This window comes from Pinus tabuliformis, chromosome 3_1 (assembly GCF_031772625.1).
Source record: "Pinus tabuliformis cultivar Carrire ecotype Pingquan chromosome 3_1, CPIR1, whole genome shotgun sequence".
In the NCBI taxonomy this organism is placed as follows: domain Eukaryota; kingdom Viridiplantae; phylum Streptophyta; class Pinopsida; order Pinales; family Pinaceae; genus Pinus; species Pinus tabuliformis.
Genome location: NC_142301.1, coordinates 632,513,144 through 632,527,820, shown reverse-complemented (window position 1 = coordinate 632,527,820; position 14,677 = coordinate 632,513,144). Strand labels below are relative to the sequence as shown.

The 14,677-nt window shown below is 33.3% G+C and overlaps 1 long non-coding RNA gene and 1 other non-coding gene across 7 annotated transcripts in view; both read right to left on the bottom strand.

The window, feature by feature from the left end:
• Positions 1–14,677, bottom strand: part of LOC149188651 (uncharacterized) — a 100,070-nt gene that overhangs the window by 32,253 nt on the left and 53,140 nt on the right. The window contains exons 1-3 of one of the 6 annotated variants that reach the window (XR_016255824.1): positions 5,324–5,656; positions 5,083–5,154; positions 4,444–4,834 (exon numbers count right to left, since the gene is read on the bottom strand). This is a non-coding gene — a long non-coding RNA (uncharacterized LOC149188651). Of the gene's footprint in view, positions 1–4,443; positions 4,835–5,082; positions 5,155–5,323; positions 5,683–14,677 lie in introns of those variants that run through there. The other 5 variants (XR_016255822.1, XR_016255825.1, XR_016255826.1 and 2 more) reach the window with 5 other exon arrangements.
• Positions 3,096–3,197, bottom strand: LOC149188653 (U6 spliceosomal RNA). The gene has a single exon (XR_016256594.1). It is a non-coding gene; the product is annotated as a U6 spliceosomal RNA (small nuclear RNA).

The window sequence follows — 14,677 nt, the reverse complement described above, 5'->3', positions numbered from 1 at the left end:
TAAATTGATCCATGGTAATCTTTCGAGGTGAAGTTCCTTTAATTTACTGTTAATCTAGATATTATTATTAAAAGAACCATACTTTGAGTATGTGATGCTCATATCCATACCATTCCTTCTTATATCCTAGGTTGCAATATTCTCCCCATACCTTTTCTTTATAAATCTTAACTCATACCTCAATCTCATATTCATATGTAGTATTATGTCGTGTAAACATTTTGACTGGGTCAAAAAAAATAGAATTAATAATTAAAAGAAAATTGAGGTAAAATAGTTGATAACATAGTCTTGGCTTCATGGTTTTTCCCATGGTATATATATATATATATATATATATATATATATATATATATATATATATATATATATTCTATTTGCCTAGATCCATTATAAATTGAGATCTACCAAAAATTGATAGATATTTTTTCACACTAAAAATTTACACTTCAAAAGATTTGATCCCTCTTAACCTTTGGTAAATTTGAAATTAAAATAAATCTAAATTAATATGATATATTTGATTATGCGTTAAATAATATAATTAATATCCACAAACTATTAAATAACATAAACATAATTAACATTCACAACAAAATAATATATAATAATAAAAAAATATAACATATATAATACATAGATTTATCATTAAAAGAAAATTACATAATTTAATTTAACTTTAAAATATTTCACATAAATTATTAATTAAAATCAAATTACATGAATTTAATATATTCTATATGATTATATAGTAAATTATACTTACATACGTTGATAAAACTCTAAAATTATTATTTTAAAAATCATTATATAAATGCACTTCCGGGAATTTTTATAAATTAATTTTTTTAGATTATTTGAATTATAGTTTTAAAATATAAAAATATTATTTTCAATACACAATAAACTAGATGCTTTTAGATAAATCAACCTATGTCATATGGAATATTAACATATAATTTCATCAAATTCCAAATTATTTCTACAATACTTTGCACCAAAAATGTCAATTAAAATTATGTAATATTAAATATTAAAATATAATTCCATCAAATTCAAAAATAGTTTTTACATATTTTGAGCCGAAAATAGAAAGTACCTCGAGTTTAATGACAGTAGTCACAATCATGCATTTTTAATATCTTTACCATCTTAAAATTTCGAACGGTATGGTTTTAAAGTGATGTGTGATTTGTTGGGTGAAATTTGAGGTTAAGGTTTAAATCACATTGAGTATATTATTTTATTATGATGTGTGGTTGAAGAAACAGAGTCTTTCTAGTCTGAATCTGGATTCTTACCACAATTATAAGAAATTAATATATCTGACTTACAAGTTATTGGATGTACTTTTAGTATTATAATAAAAGCTACAAAAATTAATCTGAATCTTCTTTAAATTAAATCTGACAATCACCACCATTATTAAAAAAATAAAATATATTCTCATTTCCAATGGTTTTAAAGATGTGTTCTTAATTCAAATGATCAGGACTTTGGTTTACGATCCCATTTACCCAGATTCAAATATTTGGAAGTATATCCCATTTACCCCGATTCAAGTATTTGGTGGCATGCCCTAGCCTGTGGCTCAAGGAGTGCGGGACATATCTTGCTTAATCATTAAATCTCTACTATGAAAACAGAAAAGGTGTATAGTGCCACCTGCCACCGCGTTCCCGTCCAAAAAATATCCACGAGCGCACCGACGAAGCGAACATTTCAGAAGAACAGGTGGCATTGTGGAAAATGCCATTTTCAGTGCCGTAGCCTGTAACGAGCAGCTCTTTGTTGCTCACTACTGGGATGATATCTATGTTAACTTTGCATCTAACCCCCTGGGGTCAGAGAGATCAGATTTCGATTGGAGACTAGCAACGCCGTGCCTGCCAATTGTGATTTTGTGGCCAGCCCCAATCTACCCAAATGAAAATAAAAACCCTATTTCGATGGAAGACTCGGAACGGTGTGCCTCCCAATTGTGATTTTGTTACCAGAATCACTCTTGTCAATGTTTGGATAGTAGCTGCTTTGTAACGTCGATTCGCTGTTTAGAAACCCTAGATCGTCATGCCTAGGGTCTGGGAATATCTGGTTTCGCTATTTTGAAACCCTAAAAAAAACATCCAGTTCTGGGTTATCTATGATTTCATTTTCTTGCTGAACTTTCTGGAGTCCTTGCCATTATTAATTTCCTCCTCTTAATGTGGGGCGGCACTTCAAAAATAAATAAAAAAATTGGCCTTCTTACCTCTTGATCTTTCGGGCCGCTGAATCGTAAGTCTGGGCAGCTTCATCAACCAAATTTAAGGTACCAACCAAAAAGCACCCGAAAAAGGCGATAGGTTGCTTTGGCTACGCCCAGCATAAGGAAATGACTTCGGTGTAATCATTTGAACACGTTTCTTTTACTTCATTGTACTTTGATCTTTCGATCAGAAACTATACTTTCTGTTAATGCGATTCTTTCAGTATATCAGCGTTATCTTTATCCTGAAGTTTTTGGGAATATACTAAAATTTAATGCAATATAGTTTCTATTAATGCGATTCTTTCAGTATATCAGGGTTATCTTTATCGTGAAGTTTTCGAGAATATACTAAAATTGATCAATTAATTAACTTTAATTTTATTCATCAAATTTCAGAATCCAATTACATTTAATACAACCTACAATTAATCGAGAAGAATAACCAATGAAGCAGACGAAGTGCTTAGCTGTCCCTACTAACGATTTGATTATGAGTTGAGGTTTGACCATCATTCTCGAATTCATATTCCGAAGAGTAACCTCATTAGTTGCATTTGTTTTAAATTCTTTTGCCTCAGGGTAGTTTCAGAATGGGATAAAGATACACCGAGATACAGGCTTCTCCAGTATTATGGGATTCCATCGTTAGCAGATAAATAGCTCGAGTGAAGGCTATGTTAAGGGGAAATTACTGAAGATTTGGGGTTTTGGCCAAAGAAAATGAATACACTATGTCAATGCGAATTTCCTCGAGATTTGGGATTTTGGCAAAAGAAAATGAGATTTGGGATTTCGGCAAAAGAAAATGAATATAATGGCACCAACTTTCTTTGAAAAGAAAATTTAAAAATATGTCTATTTCTAGATTTGTGTGTCATCCTTGAACAGTGGCCATGTTAGTCTTCTCTGTATATTCCAATTCCAATTTTAGAGAGATAATCTTCTCTGTATGTTCCAATTTTATCAGATATCTCTATAGATATACATTTCGTGTTCACTTGATAGGATTTTAGTTTCTATGCACATTGGAGACGAGGTATTAGTCATTTTATGTCACTACCCTCAGGAAAAGGTATTGCGACCCCTAGTGCGATTTTTCCTGAAAGCATTGATACTCTAAGCCTTGGGCTTTTTTTGATAGTGCTTCTATCAACAATGGTGGTCAGAGTGGAGGAGCGTTATAGTGCTTCTATCAACAATGGTCAGAGGAGTGGAGGAAGGTTAATCTTATTTCTTTCTGCTTATTACAGTTTCAAAGTCAAAATGAGGTTGAGATTTGGGCAAATACTCAAACAAAAATTTTGGCTGCAAAAACTTGCTTTTGTTTGCCAAAAAAGGTGTTATACTTAGTTATACATATTTGGGGAGTCAATGTTATCTATTAACTAGCTCAATAACACTAATGTTTACAAGAATATCTGAGACCAAGCTTATTAATGATACCTCATATTGTTTTCATGCTCACATATTTACGTGGAAAGAATAATGCAACAGAGAGCTAGTAAAAAAGGGTCTCCTTTTAGAAAAGAATCTCTGGGTTATAATTAAACAAATTAACGACCAGTCATATGAATACTTTCATCGTCCTTCCAGGGACCAATACCGGCGCCATGTGCAAACTGAGACTGTTTACACGTAGATTAACATATATTTCTTTTATATCTCTTTTGGCTTTGTTTATAGCTCTTGTTTTAGCTACCAGTGTTTAGTGTTTCGCTGACATTTATGGACAGTCCTGTTATTTTGTATGCATATGGACAGCTATGTATTTATCTGATATTTATTGTTATTACTTGCTCTCAACTGTGTAGCAATCAACTGGATTGGGATGGCCGTGTATTTTTTTTTGTTACTCTGTCAGACCCCTTTTTTTAGCTCAAGCATGGACAGATTAGTTTTTATGCTTTATTTTTTAATTTCACTAACAGTTTTTGGTGGTGGAGTATTTCTTTCTTTAGTAGCTTTTGTAAATGACAAAATATCCCCTCTATTTCATCAGTTTTATCCTCAAGCTAACTCTTAATGTAAAGTTACTTGATTAGAGTAATATATACATACATTCTTGAAACGTATATGCAATATATAAATACAACATTTTAATATAAATGAAATTACAATTTTTTTCCTTAAAAATAAAGAAATTAAAATAAAAATAAAAATCGTGTTCACAGACCATACAATACTCTGAAACATAGCATCTGATCGAGAACCATTATAAAACATAATATTTATAAACAAGAACATGGTAGACGCTGCTTTCTGTAAAATGGTTAATTGTATCATAAATAGAAAGATTTTCTACTGACATTGGGAACAGAACCATGAGGGTAGATTACTTTTGTGATTAGTCGCAACAGCTTTTCCTTGCCTATTGTAGAGCACATCAATCATCCGGATAAACTTCTACAGTAATAAACAGAGCTAAGTAGCTCACGTTTCCTCTAAAAGCCGGAAGCAGAGCATAAAGCAGAAGACTGAAAATAGGCCATTTCTGGGGATTGTCAACTATCCATATTCAGAGCTAACATCGCAACTTGCTACCTGTGATGATTTCGCAAAACCCCAAAATTTTATACTCAGAAACTGTACATACAAATATATACATGCTGCGTTACGTTGCTTGAAAACCAAAAAAGGGATTTCACTGACGGCAAGAAAACCAAAAGAGGGCATTCACTGATTGCAACAAATATATGGTTTGCTGTGGATATTAAATGAATTAGGCTGTATATATTTACTCTATATAACTGACTTGCCAAAATCTAAGAATAAATTTATACAACCCCACTCATTTAATCTCATTTAACATTTTATTTTCAGCATCCACTTACCAATATGGTGTCACGGTTGCGGAGCACCCTGACCCTGAGTGCGCGCACTCCCTCCAAGCTCTTCATCCAAGCCTGAAAAGAAAGAGCTTTGCTTACATTCAGAGGAAAACAGCTTCTCCGCTCAATCTTTACAAAACCCTTACGAAGATTCATTAATTCATAATCTCATACCCTAATGAGTCAATAGATTTGGATTTTCCAAAAGAAGAAATAGAAGCCAAGAGTGCATAACATTAATTACCGATTTGGCTTTGCTCAGAGTCCCTCGAACTCCCTGTCCAAGGTGCGAATAGGGAGGCCAACATCTTCTCCTTTGCACCGCCACGCTTGGGCGGAAGGCTCAAAAAATTATCACTCCGAACCCGTAATTTCCCACCCTTAGCAGTCGTTTCTCCTTGCTTCTCCATGTCCGCACCTAGTGAATGCTCAGAAACAAAGAGACCAGAGATCACAGATCGAGATCAAGCACGACTGAGGGTTTATCAGCCAACGATTGATAATGGAACAGAAATGCAGGTTAACAGTGAAAGGGCCCTGCTGATATATATCTATGTACATCTGCATTGTACAATTTTGTGGTGTACATCGAATTTTCAAAATCATTGCAGTAGTGTGACTTTTTCGTACATGTCTTTGTCGAAATATTAAAAATTTGGGCATATGGAAAACCCATTATTATGTTTGTATAATTTAAATTAACCAAAAGATTTTTTTATTTAAAAATTAAAATTATAAAATTATTATATTATTCAAGATAATCAAATTATTAAAAATTAAGAAAAATGCATTGAGATACTTATCTCAACGAGTGTAATATATAGCATTGCTACTTAGTACTAGTTTTAAATACAAAAATAATTAATAACTAAATTAAAACAAAAAACAAAACATTTTACATTAAAAAAATATTTACATTAAAAAGATTAATATAAACTAAAATTAATATACTTTATATAAAAAACCAAATTTCATGTATGATAATATTTAATGAAATTTATAAGCGAAAAAAAATTCCACAAGCAATATATGATTGGTGATTTACCATATTAAATATTAATTTATATATAAATAATAATATATTACAATAAATAAATTATATCAATTGATGTTAATATATATATCAAGGAGAACATGTTTTTTTCTTATTTCTTCTGATCTCTTCTGATCTCGCTGATCTCTTCTCTTTTGCGGCTGATCTTGCTGATCTCTTCTGCGGCGTATCCATAGGTTGCGACTGCGGTTGATCTTGCGGCTCATATATTATCTTCTGCAGCCTATCGATCTCTTCTACGGCTGATCTCTTCTGCGGCGTATCCATAGGTTGCGGCTGCGGTTTGATCTTGCGGCTCCATCATTTGTTCTGCGGCTCGCTGATATTTTTAAGAACTGATCTGGGGCTACGGTTGATCTGCCGCCGATCTACGGCTCCCTTGTTTGTTTTGCGGCTCTTCTGCCGCTGATCTGCGGCGGCAAGGTTTTGATGATCTACTCTTATCTTCTACTTTATCTCTCTGCGGCTGGGTTCTAAGGGCAAGTAAAATATGGCTCCCAGCTTCGCGAAAATAGCTACTGGCTCATCTCTGTCCGCTTCTGGAGGGCAAGCTCCTGCCCATATCGTTAGTGAAGCCCCGGCTCCCACTGTCCAGGTGGTCCAGGCCTCACTTGATGAGGCTTTGAAGTTTTCCGAAAGTGCCCTAATTTGCCGGTTCAATGGTTTTTGGCCGCGGCTGACAGCTCTCCACAATTGGATCTCAGAGGTATGGAAACCTGTCATTTCTGATGAAATTAATATCTACCCCTGTGCTAGGGGTTTCTTTATAGTAGATTTTGAAAATCCTGAAAGCAGACAATGTATTCTAGATTCCGGCCCTTGGTTTTGGGAAAAATCAGGCCTATTCATGAAGCCATGGAACCCATCATTCGATCCATCAACAGCAGTCATAACTTCAGCACCAATTTGGGTGAGATTGCCATGTCTACCCTTGCATCTCTGGAATCTCTCCTCGCTAAAAGCCATTGGAAATGCAATTGGGGAATTTTACTGTAGGTCCCCAGAAACAGAGGAATATGCCAGAACCACCTATGCACGCATCTGTGTGGAAATGGACTTCAGTGCCGGATTCCCAGCTGAAATAAACCTAACAAGTAAAGACTATGTGTGGAACCAGAAACTCGATTATGAAAGTGTCCTCTTCAGATGTCGATCCTGCTTTGAGACAGGCCACCTAGCCAAAAATTGCCCAAAAGCCTCCGAGAAAAACTCTGCTAGAAAAAACCACCACAGATCTACATGGTGGGAAGGAGCACAAAAAGAACATTACACTGTCATCAAAGAAGAATGCTTTAGAGAAAATTCTGAATCACAAGAAATCGGGCAAGAAATAAGCAACTCTCAAGACAAGCAGGGAGAAAGCCCCGCCCAACAACCAAAATGTGAACTCGGCAACCTCTCAAGCATCAACAATTATGAGGATTCGAATACTGCACAAAATAAATCTTCATTTAACAACGAAGCAAATCTCCTAGACCAAACTTCTTCTCCGACTACCTTCAAAAGGACGAACACAATGGATCGCGAAGTTAAGACACCAATGTCCCAAGTACCAGAAGAGATGAAGGAGATGCAAGATAAAGGAAGTTGGAAGACCGTAGACAAAAAAAAGAAAGCTACAGCACTAATCTCGCCAAGAAAGACGAGGAGCCAGATAATTAAAAACTAAATTATAGGTCCGATAGACCAATTTGGTCTCAGTGGACGTTAACCATCATCATCATCATCATATATATATATATATATATATATATATTAATTAAATAAAGCAAATGATTTTATATATTATTTATATAAATATGTTATTAATATTTAAACTAAATAATATTAAAAGTTAAAAAAAAAATATTTAAAATTATATTTTTGTTGATGATGATAATGATGGTTAGCGTCTACTAAGACCCAAATTTTGGTCTATCGGACCTAATGAAACGAATTATTTAGTTTGATTTAAGATTTTATTCCTATGCTCAAAAAACTGGGAGAGAAGCCTCCCGAGCTCACCGTAAAAGGCTAGGAAGGTCCGTATTGCAACAAAGATTATGAAACTGAGATCTAATGTGGTTGTACGTGGGGCACTCTAAGAGGAAGTGATTTTCATCCTCGATGTTCATATTCTTCCAAAGATGGCAGATCCTTTCCATCCATGGTGTTTTGGGAATTGCCCAAAGACCCGTCACTATGGAGCTCATGAGAATTCGTTCTAATCTTGGCTATATTAATTTTCTTCTTTGAGCTAGTTAAAACAGAGAGATACTTTTGATCTTCTAGGGTGGGGTTGATGACCTCCTGATAATATCTTAATTTTCTTTTAACTGCTAAATCTTTCTCACACCACATTTTTTCTTTGAACTTAGAAGTAACAATATTTTTAATGTTATTAGTGTTTTGCAATGCAACATTCTCATCAATCTCCCAATGGTTTAACCTGGCCCTGTTGTCTTTATATCAACCTCGTTTGAGCCTTAGGTGGTTTTGGCTGGAATTTAAAGCTAGCATAGACCTCTATGGTCTCCTATGTTATTGAGTTTGTGTTTGTACAACAGAAGCCTAGTCATAAATAGGCTCTCGATAAGGGAAAGACCCACTTCTATAAGGAGAATAGGATAGGGTGTATCGCTTTTAATCTTGAGGTTATGCATTATAAAACGCTTTTGGATTTGCTCAATCTTTCTTCGGGATTATCTAGAGACGCTGCAACCCCAAACCTCACATCCATATAAGATAACAAAAGTGACTAAAGTTTCAAAGAGGAACTTCTTTCTATCTCACATTACAAGGTTTGTCGTTTTACAATTATTTTCAAGACCAAAATAAGCTTTCCACCCCCCATTAATCTTTTTCTCAATGCTATAGTTCCAGTTGAGCTTGTGATGAATATCAATTCCTAGGCACTTGTAAGAAGACACTTCCTCCAAGTTACTATTGTCATACATAAAATTAGCTTAAGTGTCCTTCTTGGATTTGATAATCATAACTTTTGTTTTGTCAGTGTTAACAGTCATACCCATGGTAGAGCAAAAATCCTTAAGGAGTCTAAGTTTCTTATGAAGATCAGATGGGCACCTTGCTAGAAGAACAATATCGTCAGCATAGAGAAGAAGGATGATGACTATCCCAGCTAAGATTGTGCCAGCACAGCCTGCTTCCTCTAAACAACCTTCTAGCTTGTCGATGTAAATGCCAAATAGGGTAGGGGAGAGGGGGCAACCTTGTTTAACTCCGATATTACACTTAATATCTTTCGACCACCCCTCATTGCTCTTTAACTTGGCAATTACATTCTCGTATAACCTTATAGCAACAACTTTCAACTCGAAAGGAACCTTTAGCTCTTCTAATCTATTCCATAGGTTGTTTCTAGGAACTGTATCGAAATCCTTTCTAAAGTCCACAAAGCAACAAAAGAGATTGGATTTATCATTGCAGCATTCCTCCACAATGATCCTAAGCGTAACGAGGTGGTCCGTTGTTGAGTGATGCCTTCTAAAACCCACTTGGCCTTTAGCCCACTTACCTTCACTTTCAAGTCATATGCTCAACTTCTTTTCCAAAATAATACCATATAACTTGGCTAAGAGAGGGTTGATCATAATTGTCCGATAATTAGAGGGGTTATTTGTATTCCCACTTTTAAAAATAGGGATAATGAGGCTCTGAGTCCATGGTTTAGGGAACCCTTGCTTGACTGCTTGATTGAAAAGCTTGTGGATGTGGGGGATGGGGACGGGACCTCCAATTTTTAAGATTTATTCCCTGGTAACCTTCAATGTCCTTAGCTTTCCCATTTGCCAGGCGTTTAACCCCAAAATCAATGTCTTCTAATGAGAAAACTTCTTTCGTGGTGAGCTGGGTTTCAAAGTTATCCATGAAATTTGGAGATTCATAAAGCTTTTTAAGATAGGAATTTCAGTCGTGTAAAGAAATTTTATTATTATCTTTCGTTTTCCTAGTTAGATCTACCTCCAGAATTTCTTAGGAGCTACCTTAGAGACGTGTAAGAGACTCTCTTGTCTTTTATGAATATACTGCCTTTTTTTCCTTTTAGTTAGGGCTTTATATATTTTTGTCTTGCTAATTTTAAGAGATTCATCAACAGCTTCCTTAATTGCTCTCCTCGCACTTTTACAATCTTTGTCATACCATGGGTTGGTTTTGTTATTTCCTTTATTACTTGAAACTTCAATTGATAACTTGTTAATAGAATATGAGAGGGTTGTAATAAAATTATGATAGAGGTATTCTATGTTGTCTATACTAGATAAAGGAAGCAAATTAGTTTTTAATTCATTTAGAAAGAGATTTTTTTTATTTCTATCAAAGATTAAGTTCTTTTGGCTATAAGGATTATCTTCTATGGGATCTCTATGCATGACAAAATTGAGAGTTATAAGTAAAGGCCTATGATCAGAGTCAGGCTCGTGGTCGTTTAAGATGTCAAAATTTATTATTTCATTGTATGAAAGGAGATCGGAAATAACATAGTATACCACGTTGCTATCAAGCCCATAGATGCAGGTCATCTGGCTAGAATTGGGCCACTTCTTTAAACTGTTGCAAATTATGAGATCCTGAGCACTACAGAGCTTGACTAGCTCCGACCCAAACAAATTCTCCTTGAGGTCTTCAGAGCTCCTTTTGTACCGGCTAGCCAGAGTAAGGTCTTCGTCTAACCAAAGAGGATTAGGGTTGGAATGATTGCTTAGAAGAATAGCTTGGTTGCTTGAAGTTCGAGCATTAAAGTCACCCATTAAAAGGATATTACCTTCATTCCTTAGGATAAAAATATCAGTCTCTAAACCATTGTAAGGACTATTTTTATCTAGATTCTTTTTCTTATAGAAGTTAGAATTGATGGGGGGAAATAACATATTTCTATGTAGGTCCTTTTATCATTGATGTCAGTAATCTCTATCCAACTATATTGGTTGTAAGGGTCGTTTTTATAAATCCTAGCATGGGGGGAGATGTTTTTCTTAATGTAGCAAGCTATACCCCCAATACCTCTATAGGAGGATCGCTTGTTCCAGGTAGACCATAGTGCAAAGCCATCTATGTTAGGGACCTTAGATTCTTCGTGCTCCCAAGTTTCAACAAGCAATATAATATCAACATCATTCGAGATCCAACTTAGCTTGGGGCCTTTGTTCCATGGAAAGCCCCGATAGTTCCAAGAAAGAATCTGGAGCATGTTGAATTGCTATTTATTACTATCTTTTTGGTTTCTATCTCGAATAACGGCTTTTCTATTTCTGATTATTGCCCATTTTCCTTCCTTCCTAGCTTATTTTACCTTTTGAATCTCCTTTCTTAATTTTGCTTGATCTTCTGGAATGAGATCTTCATTTATAAATATTCCCGTTCCTTTTAGACGTGACGTTTTACTAAGTATGTCATACTTATGGTCAATAGAGCTCACCTTTATTCGGATCAACCTTCCTTTATTCTCATTTAATTTCCCCAACCTAGTTGCTTCTGTGAGACACGTTATTTCAATTTGTAATCTATTATGTAATTTTGTCTGAGCTAAGGCTAAAGTATCCTCGTATACCTCCTCTTTCAAACCGAAGATTATAAGGTTCAAGGCCCTTTTGTTACGCTCATGGTCTAATTCTATCAATTTTTTCATTTCATCTTTAATTGGTTTGATATCTAATTTACCTGCCACACTATTTAGGGTGAGGCAGCTATTAACTTTTTCTTCTAGTTCTTTAATCATGTCATTCATTTTAAGACTCTCTAAAGTATCAACGTCTCCTTGCTGGGATGTTTGGTTCGTATCTTGGTTTTGTTTTTCTATAACCTGCAACCTAATCTCCATTGCCTCCATTTGATTCTCCAATAGTTCTATTTTATTTTCTATTTGTTTTGGATCTTGTCTTCAAGAGATGTGAATTTATTATCCAACATGGCTTCTAAATCTATTTGTAACTTGACTTCTCTTTCTTCTCTACGTTTCTCTAAAGACTCTATATACTCATAAAGGCTCTGTAGAGTAACTGTGCTAAGTATTCCTTTAGTAATATTTGGTAGCTGTGGTGAATTATTCATACTTGAAAATGTATGAGCATATGTGTATTAGAAAAAGATAAGGAATTTGTGCACCTAATAACAGCAAACCGGATGGCAGACTGCACGTACCTTGAATTGGATCGAACCACAGCCCGCAAACCAAAATGGATCTGGAAAGATGAATGGATTTGCAAATCCAGATTGAAGCAGCTCCAGCCAAACTTACATTTGTAGATCCAGATCAATATGTTTGAATAAACACTTTGATTAGATTTACCGTGATATTTTTATTGGAGGTTAGATTCATTGCTTTTGAAACAATAAAGTTGCAATTTAAAAAAAAGATATTTATATACTCAACCAAACACCAAACATCATTTAGTAGAGATAGAAACATTTTGATTAGGTTTCACTTTAAATTTTATTAATTTTCAAATCAAACCATAAAGTTAAATGTTAAAAACTAAAACATATATATATGTTATATAAACTAGCATATACGACATATTTAGTTAATGGATAAATATATTTATAATAATTATTATTAGTATTATTTAATTTTAAAATTATGACTAAATTAAATATTAAATTAATATCTAAATTAAATATTAAATTAATGTATAAAAATATATAATCTAATTTAAATGTGAAAAAATTAAAGTAATTAGGTCAACAAATATAAAATTAATTTAGAAATATAAATACCAATGTATCAAATTGGGAGAAGAAAAGTGATTACTATGCATTCAAGGTTGAGGAAAGGGAGCTTTGAGCTAGAGAATTTAATGAAAAATGTTAAATATCTTAAGTTAGCATCAACATAAAATACTAAAGACTCAGAAATACTAAAAATACATCAAATTTAGAGTTAAAAAATATAGATTATTACACATTCAAGTTAAGAAAAAGAACCTCTGAAAAAATGGAGATTTAATTGGAAAATGCAAAAACTTTAAATAAATCAAATTTAATGTCTTCTTTATACACAAGAATACAAAGTTTCTAAAATACAATTGGAACCATGTCAAATATGAAGCACATTCTTCCGTCTAGAGATCTGTTTGTTTGTGGCATGAATGGAGGAAAGAATGGTACATAGTATGATATACTCCATTAATCCATAGTATGGTATACTCTAGTAATCCATGATACAATTTAATAAGAGCTCCTGTATTAACTTATAGTATTGTCTAATAATGGTTTTAGCCAAATAAATACACTAGGTAAATAAACATTTTTTCCTTTAAATATTTTTTTTATTTCTAACAATTCAATTTCCAAATAAGTATATTGAGTAAATAGACAAATATTTTTAATATTTTTTATGTGACAATTCCATTTACAAAACCATAAAAATAACCATATATTGTATATGAGCTAATTAAAATTAAAAAATGACTAAATAAAAAACAATATAAACTGCCTTCTACAAATAGAATAATAAAAACTATATCCCCAATTAAAATACATCCTAATAGCCACTATCAGCATAATAATTATTTAAATAAATAAAATAATAACAACTATATCCCCGATTAAAATACATCCATAACAGCAACTATCAACGTAATAATTATTTAAATAAATAATCAAGAAGGAAAATTACCTCACAAATAACACTACGTAGATCAAAATTCAAGTATGATTCTTTTCGAGGACCTGTGGAGAAGTCGGAAGTGCACATACAGTGGACGAGTCTCTGAACCTACGTCATGTCGAAAATTTGACGGGTGAATTTATACGTCAAATAAGATTCGTGAAATTAAAAGCGGGTGCGAGTGGGGCTGGAAAATTATAAAAAAATATACAAATAATTTAATTATTGAAAAAATTGATTTAATATAATTAAAAAGTTTTTAAAATATTTATATATATTGTTATGATGATTACTTTTATTAATTTACAATGGTAAAAGGTTATTGGTAATTTTTAACATTTTATTTATATATTAGAAAAGTATTCCAATGTCATTATAGTTTTGTTTAAAGGTCAAGAAGATTATCACTATAAAAAACATTTTGATTTTTAAATTTCATGTGAGTATAAGTTGGAAAATCTAATGGAATGTTTTTTTCATCAAGCTATTTAGCCTCAGGTGATAGACTCTTTCATCCTATGGTGTTTTTGAAATTGGCCAAATTATGCCTAGTTTCATTATAAAGTTCATGAGAATTTGTTCTTATTTTCGTTATGTTTTTTTTCTTCTTTACACTATTCAAGGAAAAGAGATATTTCTTATTTTCAAGATTTGGGTTGATCACCTCCTTATTATATCTTAGTTTCCTTTTTCCCTCCATGTATATATCGTTACACAATTTCTCCTTAAATATCGCTGTAATATATTTTTAATATTATCCATTTTGCCAAATGATCTCCTCCTTTATCCCCAACGATCTCGCCAAGACTCGACATCTTTATGCCTTCCTCGTTTTAGCTAAAAGTAGTGGTTTTGGCTAGAGTTGGAAGCAATTTTACGAAATCTCTTGTCTTTCATGTTCTTTAACTTCATTTTTTGTACATAAGAAACTGTTG